At 29.4% G+C, this 13,367-nt stretch overlaps 1 protein-coding gene across 3 annotated transcripts in view; it reads left to right on the forward strand.

Annotated features, from left to right (window-relative positions):
• The first annotated feature begins 484 nt into the window (after positions 1 to 484).
• Positions 485 to 13,367, forward strand: part of LOC139485114 (glycine receptor subunit alpha-2-like) — a 43,565-nt gene continuing 30,682 nt past the window's right edge. Inside the window, exon 1 of one of the 3 annotated variants that reach the window (XM_071269247.1) lies at positions 485 to 744. The gene's annotated coding sequence lies outside the window, so the exon portion shown is untranslated. Of the gene's footprint in view, positions 745 to 11,127; positions 11,286 to 13,367 lie in introns of those variants that run through there. The other 2 variants (XM_071269246.1, XM_071269251.1) reach the window with 2 other exon arrangements.

The raw sequence follows: 13,367 nt of genomic DNA on the forward strand, positions 1-13,367 counted from the left end.
CTTTTTCTTCAATTTTCCGTCTTTTGATCCATATTTATATATATATTTACTAAATAGATATACCATTCTATACATGCATGCTCATACATATATTTTTGTATCATATTGCTATAAATGTTAAATGGAGAAGACTTCATAAGTCTGTTTGACTTGTGTCTTATCCAATTTGTACTTTAACAAATAAAATATGTTTAAACTGAAACCCACAACTTAAAAAATGTCCAATTACGGCCAAGGTAATATAAGAGAATACACCTTGGACATTGAAACCAATCTACGGCTTCCACACTGTAGTTATTGTTTATCATTACTTTGATCATATCATATTGTTTATTCTATATGAAAATGTTTTGTATAAAAAAACATACAAGGAAGATAAGATATAGTTATGATATTTATTTAAACTATTCTTAAAAGATTATTGACGCGATAAACGGATGATATTGTAATAATATAAAAAGCTTTTTGAAAGAAAACATTAAATACTTTTTGTTAGTTTAGACTACATCTCAAATGTTTGTAATTCATATGTGTAAAATAGTGTTAATATTTCATACACCATTAACTCTTGTTGAAAAGCAATATATCAAAATCATTAGATTATAATCTTTATCAATACTCTGTCATGAGACCATGTAATTACTTATATTATCAAAACATGTCCTTACTAACTAGGGAATCCATATTTAGGATTGGATTAAAGTTCATTACTATTTATCCATTTCATCAACGATCTAGAGAAAGGTAAGTTCGATGTTGTATAGACGATTCTTTAATTAATTGTACATTTTGTCTTTTCATTATAGAAAGAGTTTATGTTTGGCTTCACTATGCTGTTATATATTTATGTTATACAGAAATATAAATTCAGGGTCATTAGGGCATAAATAAATTGTCTTCTTTCAAAGGGTTAAAGAATGAACAGCTAACAGTAAACAATCATGTGCGCTATTACAACCAAAACAATACAACATATATCGCACATTTTTGTTCCTCGGATATTCCTTAATTTCTCGACACTTTTTAATAAAACAATCATATGCGCCTTGCAACATATTTTACCAAATTTGATTAATCGGTTGAACTCGAGCTTTTCTGGTATCTAGAAATCTTAGACCATACAAAAATTGCTGGTGAGTTTAGACACCGACACATCAAACTATATAATCCCTTATTTACATGATGTCCTTTCAAATAATTCATAGATAAGTTATAAATATAAAAAAAAACGATGTGGTATGATTGCCAATGAGACAACTCTCCACAAGAGACCAAAATGACACAGAAAGTAACAACTATAGGTCACCGTACGGTCTTCAACAATGAGCAAAGCCAATACTGCATAGTCAGCTATGAAAGGCCCCGACATGACAAAGTAAAACAATTCAAACGAAAAAACTTACGGCCTTATTTATGTAAAAAAGTTGCTTGCCAATATTGACATGATTGATCAATGCAACTTCATTAATACAAATATTGCTATCTTATAGAAAAATGAAACCAACTAATAATAATTAAGATACGGGAAAATATAACAGATTGCCAAAAAGGACAACTCGCTAGCAACGAAAGAACATAAAAGTTATTAATTGTATGTCACCATACAGCCTTAAACAATGCGCCAATTCAAAAGTGCACAAAAAAAAAGAAAAGACCCAATATGGCAAACATAAAACAATTCAAATGAGAAAAATAACGTCTCGATGTATGTACAAAACAATTAAAAACAAAAGCAATATAAATTATGCAATGAACGATAAGTGCTTTATATCATTCTATTATTACATCAATCTTTTGCATTACAAAAGATCATGTTATGATGAGTTGAGCCCTCTTTAACTATTTTTTTTTTACTTTATACTTTTGTGGTGCTGTTACACCTCTGTCCAATATTAAACGGGGTAGCGCCAGCAAACATGTTGAACCCCGCCTTCATTCAGTATGTCGTATGTGGCTTTTCGTTCGTAATTTGTGGTGTAACAAGTCATACATTTCTATGATATTGGAAATGGGTTTCCTGGGTTACATTGTTATACAATTATCATTTTAAACGGAACCCATTAGAAAGCATTTATAAAAATTTATTTTGTTGTTACACAAAAATCTATCATAAATGCATCAATTTAATATCCTAAGATAATAACACTGTTTACATCAGCAAAATGTAATAGTTACACTTCACCAACCTTTATTATTTAATGGACAAAGATGGTTTGATGCAATGAATATAAGATGGACTAATCTATGTATACCATTAGCTGACATTTAATCACTCAAATCAACACAGTCGAAATGTGAACCTTGTAAGCGGATTGGTAAAATCATATTGGGAAATATGCTGCAAATATTTGTACGACCCCCCAAAAAATAGAAAAATGTTAAATTTTACTTTTCTTCAAGTAGGTTACACAAATGATTTTTGTGGACACTTTAATCATGAAATGAATTATTCACAATGCTCTCTAAGTTTTATTGTTCTATGCTTACAGTATTAATCTTCAGAAACACTGCACGCCGTAGTGAGTCATTGCCACAGTTTGAAGACGAGAACAATTTATATTTGATAAAATGAAGGAACTCTACTTAATTCTTTGTAAACACTCACACGCTGGACCCGACGTTTACATCCCAACTCCATGCCTGAAAATTAAAATAGTACCATAAATCCCCACTAGAGCCCAGTATACTTATTATGTCCAGAAAAACACAGAAAGCCGAATGCGTAGCTAGAACGCTTACTACTATACTTCCGCATCCAAGTGGTTCTAACTCCAGAATGTCAACAACGCAGAAAATCTTGTTAACGAAGGCACTCTAGCACGGACCATCTCACTTTAGTGTGAACTTCGCCGTTTGGAGTACCATCCTGATTCACGGGCAGTCATATCGGTGAATAACGACGCAAAACTTTTCTCAAGTTTAAGATATTCTAGTTTCCGAATCCTTTTTGGTCTGCTCTATATATATTTGATAAAGTAATTTATGCACTTCGGAAAAACAAGCATTATTTAATCATTTGTTTAATCATTTACATCTTAAAAATAGTATTGTATTAAACTTGTTCCGAAGAAATATTTCATAGTACGTGTATTTAGTACGTTTTGTACTGAATGTGTTTTTATTTTTCACATCTGTAGATTAAGGAGAGACAAAATTGTGGTTTTTCGATTTTTTTTTCTTCTAGTTTAAGTCATCATGTAACAATTTATTTATTCTGAGTCTTACACAACTTCAGATATCCATTTTATAAGAAGACACCAAGTTATTGACCTTATAATGAACATTGAATAAAAGTAGAACAACCCAAAAAGTAAACTGAAGGGGGAACAGTATAGATGAGACTACAATCCGATAGGTATTCTGCAAACCAAAACTGTAAAAAAAAAAGAAATTTCAATGTAAGTATTTGGAACCTGTGTACGCTAACGCACAGTACAAACAATCTTTTGAATCAATTCCAAACCATCTGCATGTGACAATATTTATCCTGACATTGTATTTATACAATACATATATCGCATAATAACAGTGACGTGAAAAAAAAATTGAAAACAACACGTTTAATTATTTCATGCGTCCTAAGCGGTTTTCTGGATTAACCTTAATCATGAATGCTCAAAGCCAAACATTTGAAATCCGAGGATGTATAAGAACAGAAACCGTTGAAGAGCTATATGACAAAAATACCTAGAATTGATAACACAGTTCATCTAAAGTCAACTTTGCCTGAGGGAGTTGAAACCTTAGTTTCTTAATAATTTCAAAATTTATAAACGGACAACATTCCAATCCCATTTTTCTAAATAACAGTCATCAAAATAAACATGATTTAAACCAACTCTTTTGAGATTGTGTTAATAACCCTGTAATAATCATATAATATGTTTATATTAAAAAACCTTGATCCGTATACCCATGTCACGTTAAGGGTTATTGGTGTTTAATTACTTTAACATTTAACATTTATATTAATGATAATTAGTTTGATCATTCATGAATATTCCTTTGGGACAAATTACCTCATTGGTCAATATCATTGAGATGTCGATTGTAATGCCATAAAGAGTATATATATATATAAAATACAGAACATAAAAATAACATTTTATTTTTACAACGAATCACGTAACCATTCTTCGTTGAAATGAAAAATATAAATATAAAGTCTTGTTTTGATATAGCAAACGAAACGTGTTACTTCTGCAGGATTTCTTATCATAAGAATCTGTAAATCACAAAACGATCTTTTTTCCAAACAGCAAAAGTACATGTAAATAGAAAAAAAAGAAGTTTAAAAAACAGATATATAAATGAATAAATCGCGCTTTTATATCTTTCTAATAAATTTTGCAATAGCCCATCTGTACCTTCTTTACTTCATGGGGGAGAGATGATAAAAAAGGAAAATGCATTAAATAGGTCTTCTTGTTTGTTTCTTATCCTCCATATTAAATCATTTTCCCTCTTTAATAACTTTACCTTACTAGCTGTGTTGTTCACTTATTATACAGAAACGATTAAAATCATAGAAGTTATAATGTATGTATAACAGTCATTAGGGAAAGATACATGTCAATATGAAACTGTTTTATGATTCCTACATCTAAATATATATATGTCGACATTTTTGGCAAAGTCATTTTGTTACTCTTGTCACTGTATTATTAAACGATTTGTGTCATAATTGTGTAATTTGCAGCGCATATGTTTGAAATATTAAAAAAATTTAAAAATGATAAAAGAGAATTAGAATAAAAAATAGTTGACTCCCATTATAAATGAAATACCTGATTAATTATGATTGCATACATGGAACGGGTAGCAGCATAAAATCTAATAAACTATGTGTATTACGTTTAAGGAAGGTTTCACTAGATCGGATAATGAGATTTATTCTCTTTGAAGTAACTTTACTCTCATAAAGTGCATTTGACTGCATAATTGCAAAGCTTAACTATAACGTCTGTTAAAATTGCAAAGGCAAGGGTTTGAAGCTGACCTATTTAAGACAATAATTCATTAGTTACTTGGGAAAATGCCAATACATCAAATAAACAGTATTCATCGTCGTGTTCTTCATCATGGGATCTGGCGCTTGGATATTGGCAATAATTAATGAAAGAGTTACATTGCAATAAAGTATTGATACATGTAACTTTGTGTAAATCACCACATTCAGTCAGAAGATCACGAATTATTAATTATTCAAGAAGTAAAAAAACTGTTTATCAATATTTAAGCTAGTTGTACTGATAACAATCTTGAAATAAAAATTCATTGTGATTTTTTTAGGAATATTGATAAAGCAAATAAAGCCCAAAGGGTATACTTGTTTTTTCAATTCAACAATTGTCATTTTTCTACATTTTGTAGTGTTTTTTTGGAAATGACATCGAATGAGAGTGTGTTATCATATTTGTTATTTATACTTTTATATCTTAGATGTCATTCAACACTAAGCACTGGCAACTCAAATGCATATGAGTAGCTAATGCGGTGTATGAATTAATATTTAAAAAAGTAAATAGGCTTTATTTTTATCATGATTCACTTTTTTCAATTAGAATGATATGAGACTGGAATTACATGTAAAGAAGGACGACGTCTGTATGAATTACATTTCTTATTTAAACAAATTCTAACTTCAAAATCTGTAAAAAAAAAAAAAAAAAAAAAAAAAAAAAGAAACGGAAATATCATGACATTTCCGATTTCCGTTCTGTTGTTAGTGATTTTAGTTGTGACGTTATGTTAGTTATGACGTCATATTCAATGTAAACAAAGAAACGCTATCAAAGAATTATTGAAAATGAAATTGGTATTGTGTTCCTTTTTTATTTTGATAGACTGATAAATATATTGTAATCGAAGTCTCATGACAAACGAGTCCGGAAGATGAACGTAGATTTCTGGGCAAAGGCAGGAAAATAAAAACGTCTGAAAAAAAAGTTAACGATTTTTTGGTTGATTAAAAGATGATTTTTTTGCGGGAAATTTTTTAATTTTTTTTTTTTATACCATTATAAATGTCAAATATGATGATCTTTCTTCATTTTATAAAAAAAAACAGGTGTCTTCTTTTCTTCTTTTACGATGAGAAAGAGTAATTAAAATATTAGGAATATTATTTGAAATTGTGTTTTTTTTCGACTGAGTTGTTTCAACGCCTCCTTTTTAATTTTACAGTAGGATTTTCTGTTCTTCTTCAGTTAGAATCTAAACGAAAGAAAATAGTAGTAATCTATTGCTGTTACTAATTATAATGGTATATAACGATTCAATTAAAATGAACTTGAAATGAAAAATGCAATTTCATGTTGAAATATCTACAATCGAATAACTCTCAATTTATTGAAGTGTATATTTTGAGGAGATGTTGATAAAAATTAGTTCTTTGTTTATTTGCAAAGGTTCAGATGACTTGTTTAATCTTCTTATCTTTACGTCGTAATTCTTTAATATCAGTTAGGATTCCGATATAACAGTTTTGTCACTTTTAGATCTAAGAGTTATTCAATTAGTGACTCGTGTAGAGAAGAGTTAGGGCTAGATTACATGTTCATTATGTTTCATGGGATATTTTCAATATGATCTAAAACTAAAAAAGATAATCATTTGCTAAGTTGACTTAATGTTGCGTGTACTATGTATGTTTCGTGTCTTTACTGCTGTATAATGTGAAATACCATACATAGGTCTTTTTAATTTAATCTCATAACATTTTAATGAAATTCAACGTATTGAACATGTTAAATGTTAATGAAGATTGTTTACCAAGTGCAAAATAGTCGATATCAATTTACAATTCTAAAAAGATAGGACAAGGTTTGAATCACTGCTGTTTGGTACATGTAGTATCTAGTGTTTATGTTTGAATCTGCTATTGGCAATAAGAAAGCACATATTTCAGTACTTTGCGATTGTATTTTGTTTATTTTGTTTATTTTTATATGTTGACGTGATTTACCTAATTTCCATTAATAAGTTTCTTAAAAACGAAATACATATCAATTTTAGAAATTAGAAAGGATTATTTTCATTCATTTATCTTTCTATATGAAAAACATTTAGATATATGTCATGTATCATAACTAGTTCTATGACATATTATTAAAATATAATATTTTATAGTGATGGTCGTTTTACAAGGCTTATTCGATAACATCAAATTCAATATAGTTTACATTTTTACTCACTGATAAAATCTGTCTTATTGGGAATAACTGATACTTGAGTAGTATTTCAACAATGAAAGTACTGGTATTTAAAATAAAGAAGGTTCAAAGCGTTAAAGTTATTGTGTTGATGATTAAAGCAATTATTTCAAGTACATATCATATATCTGCTGTATTGTTAAAGTCTTTGTGAATGATGGTTTTGTGGAATTTGTGCAAGCAGCTGATCGAGGAAAATTATAACATTTTTTGAATTAATTAACAGTCCTTGTTTACTCTTTATGTAATCTGTATACCATGCACTCAAGAACATTGGGTCTAAGTCTAGGAATTAGCCATAAGTAGGTACTCAGAATTGGCAGATGGTTCTAATCAAACTGTAGATGAAGATGCTTTTCTTCAAGGACACCTTGAAAACAAACAGTATAAATAGCTTTCGATAAAATGCTCTATTCTTTGAACGAAGCTTCTCGATAAATGACGTGTGTGAATATAAATCAAAGGTTGATGACTGGGAACAAAAGACAAACTCATGAACAGATGTAAAACATGAGAATCCTTCAGATACTAATATTAAAGGTTCAGAGGCTGTAATGAAAGCTGAATACGAAATACACAGCCGTCAGTTGAAAAGTCACCATAATGGATAAGAGAGTAACAAAAAATGTAAAAAGGATAACGATCAAAAGTAATTAATAAAAAGATCCTTGTCACAAATAGTTAACTTAATTTGAGGGAGAAAAACAAAGATAACAATTTTTAGTAGATTTTAGTAAAATCGGTTCCTATTCATAGGAGATCAATATAGAGAACGAACCAATTTCGTTGTAGGAATTTAAGACAGTTTTTGGCGCCTTGTCATCAAAGGAATCTAGACAGAAATATGCCCCCATCGCCCAAAGGTAGAAAAACTGTTGGTCAGTTAAACTACAACTGGTTGATTAATCTTGTCGAATTTGCTGTTAGATATGTATGGCATTGTGAAATTTTTAACTTGTGGATATATGTTAAGTTTCATATGATGGAAAAAAATTCAAATGACTAATATATATAAAGCTGAAAATAACGGAAAATTTTGTATTTGGTAAAGTCACTGTGATATTTTGGTATTGTGATATTCATAGAAATCGGCTAATAGTGAGAACCGAATAATTGATTTAATTAGTTACCTGTCAACACTCCTTGTATTGTGAGTCCTATCTTTGGAGCTACGTAAAAGCTTCGAACCTGAATGATTACTAATGCCACAGATGGACTATTATTTAAAAAAGTAATGGCTGCTCATATATAATATAAATTTTCATTATCAACCATTATTTCCTTTGTTGGCATTCTATGTTTAAGCAAAGACAATCCAGTCAAACTAAGAGACATAATTCTGCAACTGTATAAATACTAGTGATGTTTCTACATTAATGTTATATATTTTCCTCGATCAAATGGGTTGTAAATCATTCAATAATATAAAGCGTCTTTTGAAGAACTAATCTTGAGATGGAATTTGAGTATGCTCCGAATAAACAAATCAAGACAAAACAATCATTACAAGTATTGAATGCTTGTTGACAATTTTTTATTGCTTAAAAGAGACTGCATACTTTTTGATAACAGGAACTATTTTTTCGCCTGGCAGAAAAGATCAAATAGCAAATGCACATTTATTTTTAATGTCGTTACTTGGACTTTATTTATTTGACCTAGTGTTTGTCAGCCCTGTCATTTCCTATCAAATTTGTTAATAACAAAGTCAGCCTTGAAAATTAAATTGCGTCAATCATGCTTTTGGTTGAACGTATAATGAATGTCGTAAAGGTTTCGCTTTTGTTATACCGTTAAATTAAGATGAAAAACATATCTATAAAAGAAAATTATTAATTGAATAAAACGGTTTGGCGTTTCATGTTTTGTTATTTTCTGGTTACGAACGATTTCATTTCATTTTGTAAATAAATCAGATATTCGTTTGGAAAAAATGTTAGTACATTGACATCAAAATCTGATTTTGATATGTACAGTGTTCATAAAACTAATACACATTTTCAGTCTTACTTTCAAAAATATATCAAGAATTTTAATTATTGTTATCTCTTTTCGTCTTTAGAAGAAAGGCAGTTCCTAAAATGCTATTCGTAATGGAAAGCTTTAGTTATGTCGTTGAAGATGTACGAATTAATCATAATATGATTGACCTTTGCATAATATCTGTACCAATTATATCCATGTTTAATGTACCTATCCTTTATCAATTTTTTATCTCTTGGCATACGATTTGTGACTTAAGTTTCCCTAGATTAGGTTTTTCGTTTATGATAAGCATGTTAAAAGTGCAATATGAACTGACTCCTTACTCAGTCGTCCCGGTTTGTATTGTTTTTGTTGATGTGAGTTCGTTTTATCAAAAGAAAATGTTCACTATTCTTGTGTTTGACTTTCTGTGAGATTTTTGTGATTCTATAGTTGTATCCATGACGTGGAACTTTTGCCCGCTAACGCTTCTTTATTCTTTTCATAATTGTTCAATAAACAGTTTTTAAAAGGAACCAATGTTAAATGTATGAAGAAACATTTACCTCCAAATTGTCAATTGAAAATATCTACAAAACGACGACACGAACGTTTCACTTTTTAAATTCCTTCATTTATATACTATCAATTTGTTAAAGTCTATTAAAAAGCTAATTATATACAAACAGAGTAGCGAACATTCTTAAGCTGAAGATTTATGTAAATGTTATATCATAATTATCAGGAATTATATTCTATAATCGATTTGCTACATGTATTAAGAATATATTTTTTTTTTATACCAGAATGATAATGAGTATGAACAGTTTTTTAAGCTATATAGACTACAAATGTAAATAGCAAAACTATACTGCTTAAGTTTAGAAATACGATGTCAGATGTGCAGTTGTGTAGTAAATGTTTTTTCATCCTTATTTAAGCATGATCATGATTCCAAGTTAATGTGACATGGTAGCAATTCCGTCTGTATCTAGTCCAACACTTAGGATCTCTCAACCATTGTGTTAATCGACTAATGTATCTATTTATCAGTTTCATCTACACTGTAGGTTTATAGCATAGTAGATGATTAAAATTGGAATGTTTCACTCGTCAGTTGCTATTCGGTATCTGTTGAGAGAAAATTCAACTATTTTTGGTGATAGTACGGCAGGCGGATGGCTCGACGTTTTTTTGTGCAACAACTTAAGAACCGTTCAACAAATGTCTGTGTTTAAGTTTTGAATACGATTATTAATTTGGTACAGGAAGTAACACTTTAAACGTACAGTTTCTGCTGACAAAACGGATGTCAAATTGGATTTTGATGGTTTTGATGATTTTCATTTTTACATTTCATTAGTAATGGCATTTTATTGCTTTAAGAAAGCCAATTATAGATTAAGATGGTTGCTGTCATTCTAAAGGGCCAAATAGCAGAGGACATGTGTAATTTAAGATTGTTTTCAATCTTTTCGCAGAAAACACATACTAATATAATTATATGAAACAAATTTTTTTCATATCTTATGAATGAAACAACACAATTTTTTGTTTCTGACTAGTTAGTATTTTAAAAGCGTTTCATTGAGAAAATGTTCGTATCATAGATATTTACCTTTTAACAAACCAGATTGTATTTGCAATTAATATGAAAAAAAAAATTTAATTAGGGGCTACATGCAACAGTTCTTTTAATGTTTGTCATGAGTAATTTTAACATTCAAAATGATACTGAAGCTCGGTCTTAATATCAACACTTATCAATTTAAATTATTAAAGAGAAATACAACACTTATCTATTCAAAATTTGTAAGAAGAAATAGGCTCCAAGTTTCATCAAAGTATACACCCTTATTTATATTCACTTGATGAAATAGTTCAGATATATCAAAAGTACATAATAATATGACTAAATATAAATAATTCATAACCCTTCGATTTATTCAGTATTTAAAGTTCTACAGTTTCTTTAAGTGCCAGTTTTACGAATCAAAAGCTTAAACGAATGTATAAGGTACATTATAAAGGATGTCAAATGGTATATTTTTCTTTTAATATTAATATGTTGTCAAGTTTATAAAACAACTTATACGTCAATGCAAGGTAAGATTAACATAGATTTTATATACTACTATAAAATGTTTCACGAAAAAGCTGGCAAAAATTAGACAAAAATTATAATGTTAAATAAGAATTATTATTATAATAATTAATTAGTAATACAGAACTCAAAGGTATATTAAAAGGAGCGTGAGTTCAATGAAACCTGACAAATGCAAACGTTAAGCAGTGTCATCCAAGGGAATGAATGACAAACATGTGTCATATTCCAAAAATTTACATTTATTCTTAAAAAAATATATGTTTATAGTTCCGTTATATTTATGAACAGCCTAATTATTAAATGTAAAAATAGATTGGAGCCAGCAGCCACGCTGGCGTAAATATACATGGCTAACTTACAGAACAGTTCACTAAAAAAACCTAAATAACATAAAATAAGTCGTTAATGCAAACAGTTTAACCAAATTGTCTGACAAAAACGACAGCAAAAACGTGTGTAGTTGATAGTATGCACAGTATAGTAAAACATAATGAGATACTAGTCATTGAAATGTAGAAATATAAAATTTACATTAAATGAAATGTTACAAATATGTTTATACATATATGATTAAACCAAAATGTCCATCTTTCTTTTATTAAAAAACATTTGGTGAAAACTTAATGATCACAAACAATTAATCTAAGATTCAAAGTTGAATGATAAAATACATATAAATCAAAAGACGCCCGTTTCCCTACGTAGGATCATCAGTGGTGGTCGAATAAGAGAATAGAAGAGCAAGCAAATTACCTAAAATTAGAAAACATTGCAAACCAAATATGCTAATACTTTGGCCCAACTATAGCATACATCCTTTATGTCTGGGTAGGAAGACCTTGGCTTTTAAAAAAAACCAAAATACTATATATGACTAGTGAACTTCAGCTGATGGCGACATTTCAGCCGTGTCGATTTTCAATCGCTCTTCCACATAACTCTGTATAAGCAGGTTTTGTGTCAGAAGCAAACCTATGTTAATGAGGTCCAAAAACATTACTAAGATTAATATAATCAATCATTGTACGTTATGATAATGCTTAAACATAAGTGTCCTGATCAATAAGAGTCTTTTTAGCGTTGATTACAAATGTCATCACAGTATATCGAAGTCTAAACGAATTTTAGTGGGTTTTTGTTTGTTTTATATCAAGCATCGGGGGAATGATAATGAGTGAATTTAACAATACCGACAACAACATTGTTTGAATAGAAGTAAACGATGTCCTCTTAATAACGGTTAAGTTCAATTTGCAAGCATTTTTCAAACAGTGACTTATTGATAAAGTAATGAGAATCTGGTATTGATTGACTTCTTTGTTATTGCTCTTTTGAACTTGTGAGATTTAGAATGAAAAGTAATAGTTTTGATATTAATGTTACCACTTAAGAAGCTAGCAACAAAACCATGTTTGATTACCTTTTTTCTGTTTTTCTTTGTTTGAAGGAAAACAAATAAAACATAAATGAAAGAATGAAACTATTCCATTACTTTAATGAAAGTCAATTTTGCCTATCATTAAATAACTTCTATCGAGCATTGGAATATATATTTTCACTGCAGATTTATTGCACAAGGGTTTTAGATATCACAAACTAGTCAAACCATTTACTAAATGTTATCATCGGTACAAGGACATCATTCGTAAATATAAATCGACATGCACACATCTTATATGTTCAGGTATTTCACATCTAGTCTTTTATTATTCTTTACAAAGCACAATAATGTCGGTATTCATCCAAATCTTTAAACATACTTCTTCAGAAGGGATATAGTAACGATGCTGGTGTAAGGTCATTTAGAACTCATATGTTGGTATTAATAATGATCCACATTATATAGGGTTTTGGCATCCGAAATAAACACATTCATTATAAAACAAGTTGCTGGCATGATAGGGGTTATGTCTTCTCATATATTTTATGATGGTCCAAAACCACTAACGGAAGGGTTATGATTGTTTTTCATTTTCATGAAGACATAATCTTGCAATCAGTTTTATTGATATCTGGAGCTGGCATGTCAGTATCTAAAATTGAAATTCATCAAACTATTAAAGGCCACATTTTCTTGACAG

The sequence above is a fragment of the Mytilus edulis genome, chromosome 8 (assembly GCF_963676685.1).
Source record: "Mytilus edulis chromosome 8, xbMytEdul2.2, whole genome shotgun sequence".
NCBI classification, from domain to species: Eukaryota; Metazoa; Mollusca; class Bivalvia; order Mytilida; family Mytilidae; genus Mytilus; species Mytilus edulis.